The following is a 16,479-nucleotide window of genomic DNA, read 5'->3' as shown; positions in this document are numbered from 1 at the left end:
CCCTTGTCCCCAAAATAAGCCCTAGATGCTCTACGTGAAAGGGGGGTATAAAGTCAGTATTGATACTGAAGGAATTGGGGTCCCTTTTTGGAGTTGTTTCATTAATAAAATGATTTATTTATTTATTTTGCTTTTTTGAGACAGGGTTTCTCTGTGTAGCCTTGGCTGTCCTGGACTCACTTTGTAAACCAGGCTGGCCTCAGACTCACAGAGATCCACCTGCCTCAGCTTCCCAAGTGCTGGGATTAAAGTTGTACATCACCACACCTGGCCCTTAATAAAGTAATTTATAAGAATGGACTCAAAGTGCTCGCTTTGGCAGCACACATACTAAAATTGGAATGATACAGAGAAGATTAGCATGGCCCCTGCGCAAGGATGATGCGCAAATTCGTGAAGCGTTCCATATTTTTTTGAAAAATGAATAAAGAAACTATGGCACATTTACACTGTGGAATACTACTCAGCTATTAAAAACAAGGAAATCCCGAAATTTGTGGACAAATGGACGGAACTAGAAGTGATCATACTGAGTGATTTAGCCCAGAAACAGAAAGAATATACTCACTTATAATTGGGCACTAGCACAAAAGGCATGTCCCATGAAAGTCTTCACTTACCAGGAGATTGGAACAGATGTGAGGACATCCCACTGGGACTCTAGGTAAGATAAATATAGGAGATGGGGAAATAGACCAGAGGGTCCTAGAAACCTACAAGAAGAACATCATGATGGGTGGATCGGGGCCCAGGGGGTTCTGCTCAAACTATTGCATTAACCAAGGACAATACAAGGGTAAACATCAAACCCCTACTCTGATCTAGCTAATGGACAGGACATTCTCCACAGTTTTGTGGAGAGAAGGGACTAACTCTGACATGAACTCTGGTGCCCCATATTTGACCACTTCCCCGTGGTGGTGAGCCCTAGTGGTACTCAGAGAAAGAATAAGCAGGCTACCAAGATGAGACTTGATAGACTATGACCATATAGTGTGTGTGTGTGGGGGGAGATCCCCCTTGGTCATAGACCTAGGGGAGGGGAATAGGGTGAAAGCAGGAGGGAGGAATGGGTGGATACAAATGAGGGGAAAACAATTGAGATGTAATCTGAATAAATTAAAAAAAAAAAAAAAAAGGACTTAAAGAGAATCTTGAGGACAGTTTTATTAGAATTCAGATGAAAAGCCCCAGGGCAGGCAAGCTGTAAATCTGGGCTAGAGCTGAGAGAGGGCTCTTTGTGATGTTAGGATCATTCCCTACCACATGAGTTCTTGGTCTCCATTTACCTGACTTCTGTGCCAGCTTGCAACATGACCCCTTTTCCTTCCTTTCCATTTTCCTCCTTCAGGCAGCTGCCCAGATTTTTGTTTGTTTGTTTGTTTTGTTTTGTTTTTTCGAGACAGGGTTTCTTTGTGTAGCCTTGGCTGTCCTAGACTCACTTTGTAGACCAGGCTGGCCGCAAACTCACAGAGGTTCACCTGCCTTTGCTGGGATTAATGGTGTGCGCTACCACACCTGCCCTCAGTGAAGCTCATGGTGCCTCATGGCGGATTGCAGGGACTGTGCTGGAGTGGGAATTTTGGAAAGGAAAAGTATCATATCTCATTAAAGGAGTAATTATCCTGTCTTTTTAGCATGGCTTAAGGTGAGTCCACCTTCCTTGGAGTGGTCTCCCTTGATGAGGAGTCATCACTTAGCCAATCACCGAGCTTGTCCCAGAGGGATTAGTCTCCGGAGGCCAGAGGTGATATTCTTTCCACCAGCAGGCTAAAGTTTGTCTTTCATGGGCCTGTGCTGCTACTGTAAGAGTTATCTTGGCTTAGCAACCCAAGCAGAAGCACAAACAGCAGATGCCGTGAACCTTCATGTGTGAAGGTCAGAGGACAGCTTTGTGGAATCTGTTCTCTCCTTCTACCCTTGCACGGGTTCCAGTGGGCCTCAAACTTGGGTCCCCAGGCTTGCACACAACTGCTTTGCCAGCCAAGACACTTTGCTCACCCTCTTCTTCAGACTTCTGAGGGAGTGTTGTCTTAGCTTCTGCTTAAGGTTCTTCCTGTTAGATATGTCACTAGACTTTTCCCTGTTCTATGAGAAACAAAAACACTGCTTTCTGTTTGTTTTGTTTTTGTTTTTGACACAGGGTTTCTCTGTGTAGCCCAAGCTGTCCTGGAACTCACTCGGTAGATCAGGCTGGTCTTGAACTCACAGAGATCCAACTGTGCCAGTACCACCCAGCTAAAACACTGCTCTTTAATGCTTAAAGCTATATAGTTTCTCACTTTACAAAGAAAAATAAAGAGGAACGTGGTTTGCCCTTGGATGGGTACGGCCTTGCTCATCTCTTTCTGTGATAAAAGCAAGTTTTGCATGAAACGTTTTTCTATAATATGTGTGCAATGAGAATATTTAAAGAAAAACATTTCTTTCTCTGCCTCCTCCCCCCTCCTTTCTGAGGTATGGTACTTTTGAAGATTGGAACCTGATTTGAGCTTGCTCTGACAGCAGTCAAGGCTATGGTTGGCAGCTCCACACTGCTGTAGCTTAGACCTGGGCAGCGACTGTGGAGCTGTGCACTTTCTAGCTGGCTCAGTCTTGGTAGACCTGCAAGGCAGCTCACGGGCCTGGGGATGTAGCTCGGTGACAGAGTGACTGTCTAGCATGAGAGTAATCCATCAAAAAATATAGGGCCAGGTGTGTGTGTGCAGTGCTGCTGTATGTAGGTATGCAGTGCTGCCGTTTCTGTGTGTGCAGTGCTGCTGTAGGTATGCAGTGCTGCCGTTCCTGTGTGTGCAGTGCTGCTGTATGTAGGTATGCAGTGCTGCCGTTCCTGTGTGTGCAGTGCTGCTGTAGGTATGCAGTGCTGCTGTACCTATGTGTGCAGTGCTGCTGTACCTGTGTGCGCAGTGAGGTTGTACCTGTGTGTGCAGTGCTGCTGTACCTGTGTGTGCAGTGAGGTTGTACCTGTGTGTGCAGTGAGCTTGTACCCTGTGTGTGCAGTGAGGTTGTACCTGTGTGCGCAGTGAGGTTGTACCTGTGTGTGCAGTGAGGTTGTACCTGTGTGTGCAGTGAGGTTGTACCCTGTGTGTGCAGTGAGGTTGTACCTGTGTGCGCAGTGAGGTTGTACCCTGTGTGCGCAGTGAGGTTGTACCTGTGTGTGCAGTGAGGTTGTACCCTGTGTGTGCAGTGAGGTTGTACCTGTGTGTGCAGTGAGGTTGTACCCTGTGTGTGCAGTGAGGTTGTACCTGTGTGTGCAGTGAGGTTGTACCCTGGGTGTGCAGTGAGGTTGTACCTGTGTGTGCAGTGAGGTTGTACCCTGTGTGTGCAGTGAGGTTGTACCTGTGTGTGCAGTGAGGTTGTACCCTGTGTGTGCAGTGAGGTTGTACCTGTGTGTGCAGTGAGGTTGTACCTGTGTGCGCAGTGAGGTTGTACCCTGGTGTGCAGTGAGGTTGTACCTGTGTGTGCAGTGAGGTTGTACCTGTGTGCGCAGTGAGGTTGTACCCTGGTGTGCAGTGAGGTTGTACCTGTGTGTGCAGTGAGGTTGTACCCTGTGTGCGCAGTGAGGTTGTACCTGTGTGTGCAGTGAGGTTGTACTTGTGTGCGCAGTGAGGTTGTACCCTGGTGTGCAGTGAGGTTGTACCTGTGTGTGCAGTGAGGTTGTACCCTGGGTGTGCAGTGAGGTTATACCTGTGTGTGCAGTGAGGTTGTACCCTGGTGTGCAGTGAAGTTGTACCTGTGTGCGCAGTGAGGTTGTACCCTGTGTGTGCAGTGAGGTTATACTTGTGTGTGCAGTGAGGTTGTACCCTGGGTGTGCAGTGCTGCTGTACCTGTATGTGCAGTGCTACTATACACTGGGTGTACAGTGAGGTTGTACCCTGTGTGTGCAGTGAGGTTGTACCCTGGGTGTACAGTGAGGTTGTACCCTGGGTGTGCAGTGAGGTTGTACCCTGTGTGTGCAGTGAGCTTGTACCCTGTGTGTGCAGTGAGGTTGTACCCTGGGTGTGCAGTGCTGCTGTACCTGTATGTGCAGTGCTACTATACCCTGGGTGTACAGTGAGGTTGTACCCTGTGTGTGCAGTGAGGTTGTATCCTGGGTGTACAGTGAGGTTGTACCCTGGGTGTGCAGTGAGCTTGTACCCTGTGTGTGCAGTGAGGTTGTACCCTGGGTGTGCAGTGCTGCTGTACCTGTATGTGCAGTGCTACTATACCCTGGGTGTGCAGTGAGGTTGTACCCTGGGTGTGCAGTGAGCTTGTACCCTGTGTGTGCAGTGAGGTTGTACCCTGGTGTGCAGTGAGGTTGTACCTGTGTGCGCAGTGAGGTTATACCTGTGTGTGCAGTGAGGTTGTACCCTGGATGTGCAGTGCTGCTGTACCTGTATGTGCAGTGCTACTATACCCTGTGTGTGCAGTGAGGTTGTACCCTGGGTGTGCAGTGAGGTTGTACCCTGTGTGTGCAGTGAGCTTGTACCCTGTGTGTGCAGTGCTGCCATACATGGATGTGCAGTGCTACCATCTATATATGCAGTGCTGGATCAAACTCTGGGCTTCCTGAACTAGACAAGCACTCTATTGATGGAGCCACATACCCAGTCTAGATCATAACCTCAGGTTGTAGGTATGTTTTAGAAGACAGTGAAATATGCGCCCCTTCAGAAAAAAAAAATAAAAAGACATACAAATATATAGGAAAGTTTTTGTGATTTTACAAACTCCTCAAATAGATGCATAGACTTTGTATTGAAAAAAACATCTGGTTTAAAACACTGTTTAAAGAAATACAATTAGAGCTGGGCGTGGTGGCGCATGCCTTTAATCCCAGCACTCGGGAGTCAGAGGCAGGCGGATCGCTGTGAGTTCGAGGCCAGCCTGGTCTACAAAGTGAGTCCAGGATGGCCAAGGCTACACAGAGAGACCCTGTCTCGAAAAAAAAAAGAAAGAAAGAAAGAAAGAAAGAAATACAATTAGGCGTGGTGGCGCATGCCTTTAATCCCAGCACTTGGGAGGTAGAGACAGGCACATCACTGTGAGTTTGAAGCCAGCCTGGTCCACAAAGCTAGTCCAGGACAGCCAAGGCTACACAGAGAAACTCTATCTTGAGAAAACAAAGAAACAAAACAAAACAAAACAAAAAACTACACACACAAAAAGAACAAAAATCAAAAACAAAAACAAAAACAAAAAAAAAAAAAAGAAAGAGAGAATTGGCTGGGGGTGGTGGTGCACGCCTTTAATCCCAGCACTTGGGAGGCAGAGGCAGGTGAATCGCTGTGAGTTCAAGGCCAGCTTGGTCTACAAAAGCAAGTCCAGGACAGCCAAGGCTACACAGAGAAACCCTATCTTGGAAAACCAAAATAAATAAATAAATAATACAATTAATTTAAATAACCTACAAATTATTTTTATTAATATTGGTTTATTCATGGGGGGAAGGCCTATGCTGGAGTGGGTGTGTGGAGGTCAGAGGGGAACTTTGTGCACTTAGTTTCCTCTTTCCACCCTTAGATGAGTTCCAGGATGGGACTCAGGTGGTCAGTCTTGCACGGTGGGCACTTGGCCTCCTGAGCCATCTCGAAGCTCTCTACTTCTTGTAGAAAAGCTCCACCCCCAATATTTATTTATTTATTTGTTTACTTACTACTTACTTATTTATTTTCCAAAACAGGATTTCTCTGTGTAGCCTTGGCTGTTCTGGACTCTGTTTGTAGACCAGGCTGGCCTCGAACTCACAGTGATTCACTTGCCTTTGCCTCCCTAAGGCTGGGATTAAAGGCGTGTGCCACTGCACTCAGCTTCCCAATTTTCTTTTTACTCATTTATTTCAGGTACTGAACGCCCTTTGGATTCTACGTAGTTTTATTTGTTGTTGTTGTTAATTAGACGGGCAAACACAGCCCTGTGAACTTTTTTTTCTAACACTGTTGCCTTTGCTCATGTTTTACCCAAGTAGTAAGTTACTTTCAGTTCCGTTTTCCTTTTCAGGTCTCCATGGTGAGAGTGGGTAATTTGAGGTCACATTTCTGAAGTTTGAGTGAGGCCTCACTGGGTCATGAAAGCCTGGCTAGATAAAGGAGAGGGGGCGGGGATGGGTTCCTGTTAGTTTTGAGCCAGTGCCAAGCCATGTACAGCGAGACAGGTGAGTCAGTATGACAGGGGTCAGGGTGCCTGTCTGTAGACGGTTTAGAAAGCCAGGCTTATGGTCTGATGGGAAAGACCAGCTGTGTCTTGATTCAGAGGGAGATCCCTGCCTTAATCCTAAACCTCCTCGATGTTTCTTCTGAAATAAGTGTTCTGCTGCCATGGAAGCCCAGACCAGCTCAGCTCCTGGGCAGTAAGGAAGCAGTTACCCTGGAAACACAGAGGGAGATAGGGTGGATGCTGACCCTGAACAAGGGATGCTTGGCTATGTTCCTTTCCAAGCTGGCCTGGAGGTAAAGCGGTGCTATCGCTGTGTGCACCAGTGGCTAGTCTCTGTGTAGAGATGTTTTTCCAGCCAGAAAGTTCATGTATAGTCTGCTATCTTTTTAGCTTCTTGCCTACTGATGGGTACCCTGTGGTTTTCATACAGTTTGTTTCTTTTCTTTTTTTTCCCGAGACAGGGTTTCTCTATGTTATCTTGGCTGTCCTAGACTCGTTTTGTAGGCCTTGAACTCACAGTGATCGGCCTGCCTCCGCCTCCCCAGTGATGGGATTAAAGGTGTGCGGGACCAGGCCCGGCTCATACAGTTTGTTTCTTACTGTCTTATTGTTTCTTTGTTTGTTTCTTACTGTCTTAACCAATTTTATAGGCTAGTTACTAAAAGAGATAGGTAAAGCTGACTCTACTTAAGACACACACCATGGTTTCTCTCCTCTGGCCCTAAACTAAGTATCTGAGCCAAAAAAGAGAATAGGGGGTACACACGGGCCCTTCAAGACCTGGGCCAACTTTATGAAGCTCTGTGTTGGGGTCCCTTCTTTTTGGTTTTTCGAGACAGGGTTTCTCTGTGTAGCCTTGGCTGTCCTGGACTCGCTTTGTAGACCAGGCTGACCTTGAACTCACAGCGATCCGCCTGCCACTGCCTCCTGAGTGCTGGGATTAAAGGTGTGCGCCACCACCGCCTGGCCCTGGGCTCCCTTCATAATGTTTCCTTCTTGTGTTCTCTCTCCCAGCCCTCCTTTCCTTTCTTCCCCCTCCTAAGACTTTTGCTTTGTGCCCAGGCTACCCCTAAGCTGGCTTCAAGTGGTCCTCTTGCCTCAGCCTCCTGAATACTAGGAGACACAGGCTCATGGCTGGCTTACCTTGTTTTTAACCATGGAAACCATACATATATACATGCCTTACCAGGAACCATGCAAAATACTGTAAGTGACCTTCACGCCCACCCTAAATTGTGTCCCTCAAGGAAACCAGTGGTCCAAGAAACAAACTGACCTGACGAGATTCCCAGAGCCATTTGGTGATGGAGGTGGCGTCTGATCATGTGCTTCCCACTTCTGCATGTCACTGCTGTTGGTTTGTCAGCTCTGACTTCTCCAAGGCAGCCAGTTTCTCCGTGAGAAAGAACTCTGGCTCAGCTGTTCTTCTGGATACTGATTTGATCTATGGGGCCTGGTCAAGGACCAGCCAGAGTTCTATTTCCAAAGAGAGACATGCATTCCTGATAGAGAGAGCATCCCCTGATGAGGCCCCCACAGTGCATGGCCAGCCGGAGAGGAGAGCTGGATAGTAACAGTGAACTCACAGCGATCCTCCTGCCTCTGCCTCCCGAGTGTTGGGATCAAAGATGTCGTGCGCCACCACTGCCCGCCTAAACAGTGAGGCTTTTTATACTATGAGGCCTGAAGGAGGAAACTCACCCACAGTCCAGTAATGGCCAGAGTAGCCTTGTCTGACAAAGTCCAGTCTGCTCTGGATAAGTAAGTGATGTTGCCAATGGCCTTTCCCCCCTGGACTTCAGGCAACTCCATAGCTCAGCTCTTTGTCACCATAGCTTCATGAGAGCTGCCTACCATCTATTAGAACTCACCGATCCAGATGAGTTATTTTGGCAAATTTGTCATCTAATCCTTTGTAGGTTGCTTTTTGGTTGCAATTGCCTCTAAAAGCTGAAGCAGTGGGTAGGTAGTATATGTACTTTCTGCACATGTGACATGTTTCATACATGATAATGACATGGGAAGGAAAAGACCTTTTCAGCCTTAGTCCACCTCAGCATCCCTGAGAGGTATGGATGGGAAGATTATGGGCAGGTGGTCTCTTCTTGTGTTCTCAAAGGAATATTCCTCCAGGAAGCCAGTTGCACTAAAGGAAAGCCCTGGACTTCTCTAGCAATTTCTTTTTCACTAAGGAAAACTTGCTCAAAGGCTGTGGAGGTTTGTCATTTTATAAGGGAAGGCATGGCATGATGACAGGAGAAAGTCTCTTTGATTTAAACTTTTTGTTGTTATGTTTATTTGTGCATGTGTGCACACATGGAAGAGCATGTCACTATGCTCGAGCATGTCACTGTGCTTGTGCATGTGCAGGTCAAAGGACAACCTGTGGAAGTCAGTTTCCCGCCTTGCCCATGGGAGTCCTGGGGATCATACTCGGGCCCTGGTCCGTGCAGTGTGGTGGCAAGTACCTTTACTCACTGGGCTGCCTCTCTAGGCCTTGGGCATCTTTTTTTTTTTCCGCAAGGGACCCTTTTATTTAATCTTGGCTAGCCTGCCAACTTTGTGACCTGTCTGTGAAACAAAAATGAGATGGTATACCTATCTTAGTGTTCTGTTGCTGTAAAGAGACACCACGACCAAAGCAAATTAAGAAACAAAAACAAAGCTGGGTGGTGGTGGCACATGCACACCTTTAATCCCAGCCCTTGGGAGGCAGAGGCAGGCGCATCTCTGTGAGTTCGAGGCCAGCCTGGTCCACAAAGTGAGTCCATGACAGCTAAGGCTACACAGAGAGATCCTGTCTTGAAAACAAACAAAAGAAACAAAAACAAAGCAAAACAAGCCCCAATTTAGTTGGGAGCTTGCTTATAGTTTCAGAGGGTGAGTCTGTTTCTTTTCTTTATCAACATGTACTGGCAGATTTTTATTTTATTTGTGTGGTTCTTTTTATTGTCCCTTGGCTGGTCTCACCATTTGTACGATTTGCCGCTTCGGTTTGCTTTGGTGTGTGTGGTTAGATGATACAGATGTTTACAGTGAGGGAGGAAGGTCAGAGATCTGAGAATGAGAGACACCATTTTGCTTTGCCTTGGGCACTAAGACAATGCTTTGTTTTATTTAAAAGCAGCAGGAGTAACAACACAGAGGTAGAAGGTGCGGCAAAACTTTTAGCTAGTCACAGACGTGAAATATGTTTCTTCTTCATAGAAAACTGACATGCACGCATATGTCACACCCACACCCACATATTTGGTTTTTTTTAGATAAAGTTTCTTTGTGTATCCCTGGCTGTCCTAGACTTGCTTTGTAGTCCAGGTTGGCCTTGAACTCACAGAGATCCACCTGCTTCTGCCTCCCAAGTGCGCCACCATGTCTGGCTTGACTGTCATATTTATTTATTTATTTATTTATTTATTTATTTATTTATTTATTTTGGTTTTTCGAGATATGGTTTCTCTATGTTATCTTGGCCATCTGGACTCACTTTGTAGACCAGGCTAGCCCAGAATTCACAGCGATCCACCTACTTCTGCCTCCTGAGTGCTGGGATCAAAGGCATGCACCACCTCTCCCAGGGACAACATGTTTTGATGTTATTGTTGTTGTTTATATTTTTGATTTGAGATTATATGATAGGCAGGTATTGGTTGCATGTCTACAATCTCAGCATTCAAAAGGCAGGAGTAAAGGCTAGCTTTAGCCACAGAACAAGTTTGAGGCTAGCCTAGACTATGTGAGGCCCTGTCTTTTTTTTTTTTTTTTTCCTTTCTTTCTTTTTCTTCTTGAGACAGGATTTCTCAGTGTAGCATTGGTTGTCCTAGGCTTGCTTTGTAGACTGGGCTGGCCTGGAACTCACAGAGATCCTCCTGCCTCTGCCTCCTCGAGTCCTGGGATTACAGGGGTGCACCATGGTACTTGGCTTAAGCCCTGTCTTTAAAATAATCAAAACTACACCTTTAATCCCAGCACTAAGGAAGCAGAGGCAGGAGGATCACTGTGAGTTTGAGGCTAGCCTGGTCTACAAAATGAGACCAAGACAGCCAAGGATACACAGAGAAACCCTGTCTCAAACAAAACCAAAACCAAACAAACAAACAAAAAACAAAAAAATCAAAATTAAACAGAAAAAATCTCATAAACATAGTTGATTTGAGATTGAAGCAAAAATGTCACAAGGTATTCTTAAATATTTAAATTTAAAGCGTTAGATGTGTGTGTTGAGTACATGTGTCCTAGTTTATCTAACTGTTTAACCATTCACTGCTGGGAATTTCTGATGCCTAAAACCTGAGTACCTCAACCAGATCGTGGTGATGAACGCCTTTAATTCCAGCACTCTGGAGGCAGAGGCAGGTGGATCTCTGAGTTGGAAGCCAGCCTGGTCTATAAAGTTAGTCCAGGACAGCCAGGGCTGTTACCCAGAGAAACCCTAAGTTTTGTTTTGTCCTTTTGGTTTTTCGAGACAGCGTTTCTCTTGTAGTCTTGGCTGGCCTGGACTCACTTTGTAGACCAGGCTGGCCTCGAACTCAGAGATCCACCTGCCTCTACCTCCCAAGTGCCGAGATTAAAGGTGTGCACCACCACACCCTGCCTTGTTTTGTTTTTCTTTCTAAGATTTGTTTTTATTTTATGTGCATGAATGTTTTGCTGGTTCGTATGTAGACTGTGGTGGTTTGAATAGGTAGGGCCCCTATAGACTCATGTATTCAAATGTTTGGCTCACAGGAAGTGGCGCTATTCTATTCAAACTCCCAAATAGTGGGAGCGGCACTATTAGGTGTAGCCTTGTTGGAGGAAATGTGTCAGTGTCGGGGTGGGCTTGGAGGTCCCCTGTGTTCAGGCTCCCCCCAGCATGGAATTCGAGTCCGCTTCTGCTGCCCTCGGATCAAGATGTAGAACTCTGAGCTCCTCCAGCACCAAGCCTGCCTGCACACCTGCTTTTATGATAATGGACTAAAGTTCAAACTGTAAACCAGCCCCAACAAGATGCTTCCCTTTATAAAAGTTGCCTTGGTCATGGTGTCTCTTCACAGCAATAAAACCCTAAATAAGACATAGACATTTAAAAAAAAAAAACAAAAAACATAGACACACTATGTGCATGCATTGCCAAAGAGGCCAAAAAGGAGTCTCCTGGAACTTACCTGAGATTGTTGTGATCAGTCGTTTGGGTGCTGGGAACAGAGTCCAGGTCTTCTGGAAGAGCAGGAAGTGTGCGTATGTGCGTGTGTCTATGAGTGTATGCCATATACGCAGATGCCTGTGGAACTGGAATCACAGGTGTAATCACGCTTTTCTCTGCCCATCTCAGCTCTGAAAAGGACGCGGTGACCTTATATATTTATTATAAGCTTAAGGCACTATAGCTGGGCAGCTATTCTAACCCAACAATAGTGGCCTGGCCTGTGTCCAGCCATGTGATTGGTTACCTGTCATCTTACTTTTGCCCTGGCACCTGTTGCTTCTTCAACCGAGCCCATATAATGACTCCTCTCTTACTCTGGTCTGCACCTGAGATCCTCTTACTGGGCTCAGAAGTCCCGCCTTTCTGCCCTGCCCAGCTATTGGCTGTTCAGCTCTTTATTTGACCAGTCAGAAGGTGATGGAGACCAATGTTTACAGAAGACTGAAACAGGAGGTGTTTCACCTGCACCAGCACAGCGCTCAGCATATGAGTAACACAAGGGTAAGCTTTACACAGTGCACAAGCCCATCACTCCAATCCCAGCCCCCCGAGTGCTGGGATTAAAGGTGTGTGCCACCACGCCCGGCTCAAATTTGAAAATTATAAATTATAGAGCCAGGTGTGGTGGTGCATGCCTTTAATCCCAGCACTGGGAGAGGCAGAGGCAGGTGGATCTCTGTGACTTCAAGGCCAGCCTGTTCTACAAAGTGAGTCCAGGACAGCTAAGGCTACACAGAGAAACCCGGTCTCGAAAAATTAATAAATAAACAAATTATAATGGATGCTTAAAATACTATGTGCAAAATGTAGTTTGTTTTTATTCTGGTTATATCCTAATTTTCTAATTTATTTGATTGCCTAAGCTAACCTGCCTAGCTATTGGGAAAAAGTTAAGTGTATTTATGATACTAATAGAAAACAGTGGCTTACTTATGATTAAGGGCCTGTGTCTCCTTCTTTCTCATACATATATATTATTTGAAAGTGTAGTTATTATGTATGTGTACTTATTTAGATATAGTAACTCATTGTTATGTGCCAAATAATATCAGCATTTGTTTATTTGCTGATTACACACACAGTTTAGCTACATGGTTCTCTATTCTTGTTTGTTTGTTTGGTTGGTTGGTTTTTTGCTACATGGGTCTCAACTTCTTTTCCTTATCAGTCTTAGCACAGACCCTTTCTCCTCCCTTAAAAAGACTAATTAGGTACCCCACAGAAAGCATGGAGAGAGGTGCAGATATAAGGAGTGCGTGCATGGGTCGGTATTAGTTGGAATTGCAGTTTAGTATTGCGTTTAGGAGTTTTGGGGAATGCTGTCTGATTTGTGAAATGGTGGTACCTGGTTGGGCAGGGGTGGTGCATGCCTTTAATCCCAGCGGGGGCAGGTGGATCTCTGAATTCAAGGCCGACCTGATCTACAGAGAGAAAAACTCTTGTCTCAAAAAACAAACAAACAAGCCGGGCGTGGTGGCGCACGCCTTTAATCCCAGCACTCAGGAGGCAGAGGCAGGAGGATCGCTGTGAGTTCGAGGCCAGCCTGGTCTACAAAGTGAGTCCAGGATGGCCAAGGCTACACAGAGAAACCCTGTCTCGAAAAACAAAAACAAAACAAAACAACCCCCACAAACAAACAAACAAACAAACAACCCAAAAACCAAAAACCAAGCCAGGTCACTCAGGGAGCGCTCAGGGAGGCAGAGGCAGGCTCTGTGAGTTTGAGGCCAGCCTGGTCTACAAAGCGAGTCCAGGACAGCAGAAGGGTACACAGAGAGGCCCTGTCTTGACAAACCACCACCACCACCACCCCGAAAAAAAAAATCTGGCTTTTGTGAGAGAGGTGAGCTCCAATGGAGAAGAGGCTTGCAGTAGGCTTTAGCGTCTATAGTAGCAGAAACAGTGGCGTGTTTATTGTATTTAGAATAAACAAAGGTAGAGTGAACAGAAATTTACTGGCATTGGGTATGATAAAAGGGTGAGTGACGTCAAGGTGTCTCGGGGTTTGGCCTGACACTTGACTATCATCACACTTGCCTGCCCATCGGGCCCATAGGGACAGTGGGTGGGCGCTTCCTGGGTTCTTTGGAAAGGCAGAGAGAATGGCCGGAACTAGAGATAATCCTCCTGAGTGAGTTAACCCAGAGGCAGAAAGATACACATGGCATATACTCACTTATAATTGTGCACTAGCCCAACAGAGATGTCCCCTGAAAGTCTTCACTTAGCTGGAGATTGGGATAGATACTGGGACTTCCTATTGGGACTCTAGATGAGAGAGGTAAGGAAGAATGGGGAAATAGAAGGATCCAGAGGGTTCTAGAAACCTACAAGAAGACCATTAAGGCTGGCGGATCTGGACCCAGGGGCGTCAGCTCAAACTACTGTATTGACTAAGGACAATGCATGCAGTAAACCTAGACCCCCTATTCAGATCTAGCCAATGGACAGCACATTCTCCATAGTTGTGTGGAGAGCGGGGACTGACCTGGACATGAACTCTGGTGTCCCCTCTTTGACTACTTCCCCTTGGTGGGAAGACCTGGTGACACTCAGAGGAAGAGTAAGGAGGCTAACAGGAAGAGACCTGGTAGTGGGGGGTGAGGTCCCTTTCTGTCACAGACCTAGGGGAGGGGAATAGGAGGAAAGAGGGAGGGAGGGGGAATGGGAAGATACAAGTGAGGGGATAACAACTGAGATGTAATCTGAAAAAAATCACTTAAATTTAAAAAAAAAAAAAAAAAAGGCAAAGAGATTAACTAGGTTGTTAGTACATTATAGAAAGATGACCCAGGCCAGGCCTGACCCTGGGCAAAGACTGGCAGAGTGGAGAGGTATTCAGAGAATAGAGCTGAGGGACATTTAAGAAATAAAAAATGCTAGCGACTTGTGGGGATTAGTTACTTTACTAAAATTGGAGGTAGCTGGGTCTTTTTTTTTTTTTTTTTTTTTTAAACAAATAACCATTTATTGGGATGTCTTAATGGCAGGGGTTGCCCAAGGCCTGCTTTTGTATAGGCCTAGGGCTAAACTTAGACTTTTTCTTAGGCTTTGAAGGATTATAAAAGGAGGGGAGGATGAGGATAATAGCTGATCCTTTAGTGACTAACCTTTGCATTTGCCAGCTTCTGCCACGGGAGTGCTAAGCTGGTTTCCTAGAGCAGTGGTGGCAGTCCCCTGGTACCTGTGGGAAGTGCACGTTGTCAGGATCCATACAACCCTGCAGAGTCAGAACCAAGCGCTAGGAGGAATTTTAACAAGCCCAGATCAGATTCTGATGCACAGCAAGGCATGAGACCCACTCTCAGGAGACTTTCATCTTTATCTCAGGTCTCAGGTTCTAGGAAAAAGAGGACTTGGTAGCACAACAACTTTTTTTTTTTTCCGAGACAGGGTTTCCCTGTGCAGCCTTGGCTGTCCTGGACTCACTTTGGAAACCGGGCTGGCCTCGAACTCACAACGATTTACCAGCCTCTGCCTCCCGCCTCCCGAGTGCTGGGATTAAAGGGGTGTACCACCACGCCTTGGCTGAACTGGTAGCATACACCTTTAATCGCAGCACCTGGGAGGCAGAGGCAGGCCGATCTCTGAGTTCAAGGCCAGCCTGGTTTGATAGTGAGTTCCGGGAAAGCCAGGGCTACACAGAGAAACCCTGTATTGAAAAAAAATTTTTTTTCACAGTCAGTAATACTTTACAGTGAAGGGTGTGGGCTGTGGATGCAGACCGCCTGTGTTGAAATGAGCAATTGCTGTTTGTTCCTTTATGACTGATACCGTCTCCTCATGTAGCCTTGGCTGGCCTGGAACCTGCTTTGTAGACCAGGCTGGCCTAAAACTTGTGGCGTTCTTCCTGCCTCTGCTTCCCAGATCCTGGGACTGAAGTTGTGTACTTCCATGCCTGGCTGAGTCATAGGTATGTCTTTGGGTAAATAGGCCTCTTGAGCCTTCCGTTCCTCATCTGTAAAGTGTGCAGGATAGCTATTTGAATAGGTAACTACTTTTTTTTTTTTTTTTTTTTTTCCCCGGAGACAGGGTTTCTCTGTGTAGCCTTGGCCATCCTGGACTCACTTTGTAGATCAGGCTGGCTTCGAACTCACAGCGATCCGCCTGCCTCTGCCTCCCGAGTGCTGGGATTAAAGGCGTGCACCACCACGCCCAGCCTGAATAGGTAACTACTTAAGTGGGTTTTTGTGGGACATAAAAGTGACTTTTATAAAACATCAGAGGAAGCTGGGCGTGGTGGCGCATGCCTTTAATCCCAGCACTCGGGAGGCAGAGGCAGGCGGATCGCTGGTGAGTTCGAAGCCAGCCTGGTCTACAAAGTGAGTCCAGGATGGCCAAGGCTACACAGAGAAACAGAGAAATCAAAAAAACCAAACCGAACCAAACCAAACCAAAAAAACCCTAAAAATATCAGAGGAGTGTCTGGTCTATAAATAGTGGACTTAAAGGGTAATCTGCATAAGCAATGCATTAAGGAACACCATGAAGATTCATTTAATAAGTGATGGTTTGCTCATATATTTCACATAGAAGACTTAGTAAACAATACAAAGTAAAGCCAGTGTAGATTTTGGAGGCTCAAATACCAGCCTTGCCTTTTGTGAACACTTTTTTGTTTTTTGTTTTCCTGAGACAGGGTTTCTCTGTGTAGTAGCCCTGGCTGTCCTGGAACTCGATCTGTGGACAAGGTTGGCTTTGAACTCAAGAGATCCTGCCTCTGCTTCCCTTCCTGAGTGCTGGGACTATACCACCACTGCCTGGCTCATGAACACTTTTTACTTTTAGGAAATACATAGAAATTGCCATTGTAGGACTCTGAGGGAAAACTGATGATGTATTTATGCCTGCGTCGTGCTTGCTTCAGAAGTGTTCTCCTCAAATTGCCTTCCTGTTCCTATCATTTTATCATATCTTCATTCCCAGTTTCTTCTCCTTGATATTGAAAACATTGCCAGATCTATTAGTGGCAAAGTAACATCTTGTCTACAAAGGCTTTTTCCATGAATCAAGGTCCACGAAGCAGTATAGTGTCCATAACTTAAGTCCCAGCGGCCTATATGTATGTGACATTTATTTTTTATTTATTTTATTTATTTATTTTTTGGTTTTTTGAGATAGGGTTTCTCTGTGTAGCCTTGGCTGTCCTGGACTCGCTT

At 46.1% G+C, this 16,479-nt stretch overlaps 1 non-coding gene across 1 annotated transcript; it reads left to right on the top strand.

Moving 5' to 3' along the window:
- The first annotated feature begins 306 nt into the window (after nucleotides 1–306).
- Nucleotides 307–413, top strand: LOC127211090 (U6 spliceosomal RNA). The gene has a single exon (XR_007833374.1). It is a non-coding gene; the product is annotated as a U6 spliceosomal RNA (small nuclear RNA).
- The last annotated feature ends 16,066 nt before the right edge of the window (nucleotides 414–16,479 follow it).

This window comes from Acomys russatus, chromosome 28 (assembly GCF_903995435.1).
Source record: "Acomys russatus chromosome 28, mAcoRus1.1, whole genome shotgun sequence".
Classification (NCBI taxonomy): Eukaryota; Metazoa; Chordata; class Mammalia; order Rodentia; family Muridae; genus Acomys; species Acomys russatus.
This window is presented reverse-complemented; position numbering and strand designations above follow the sequence as displayed.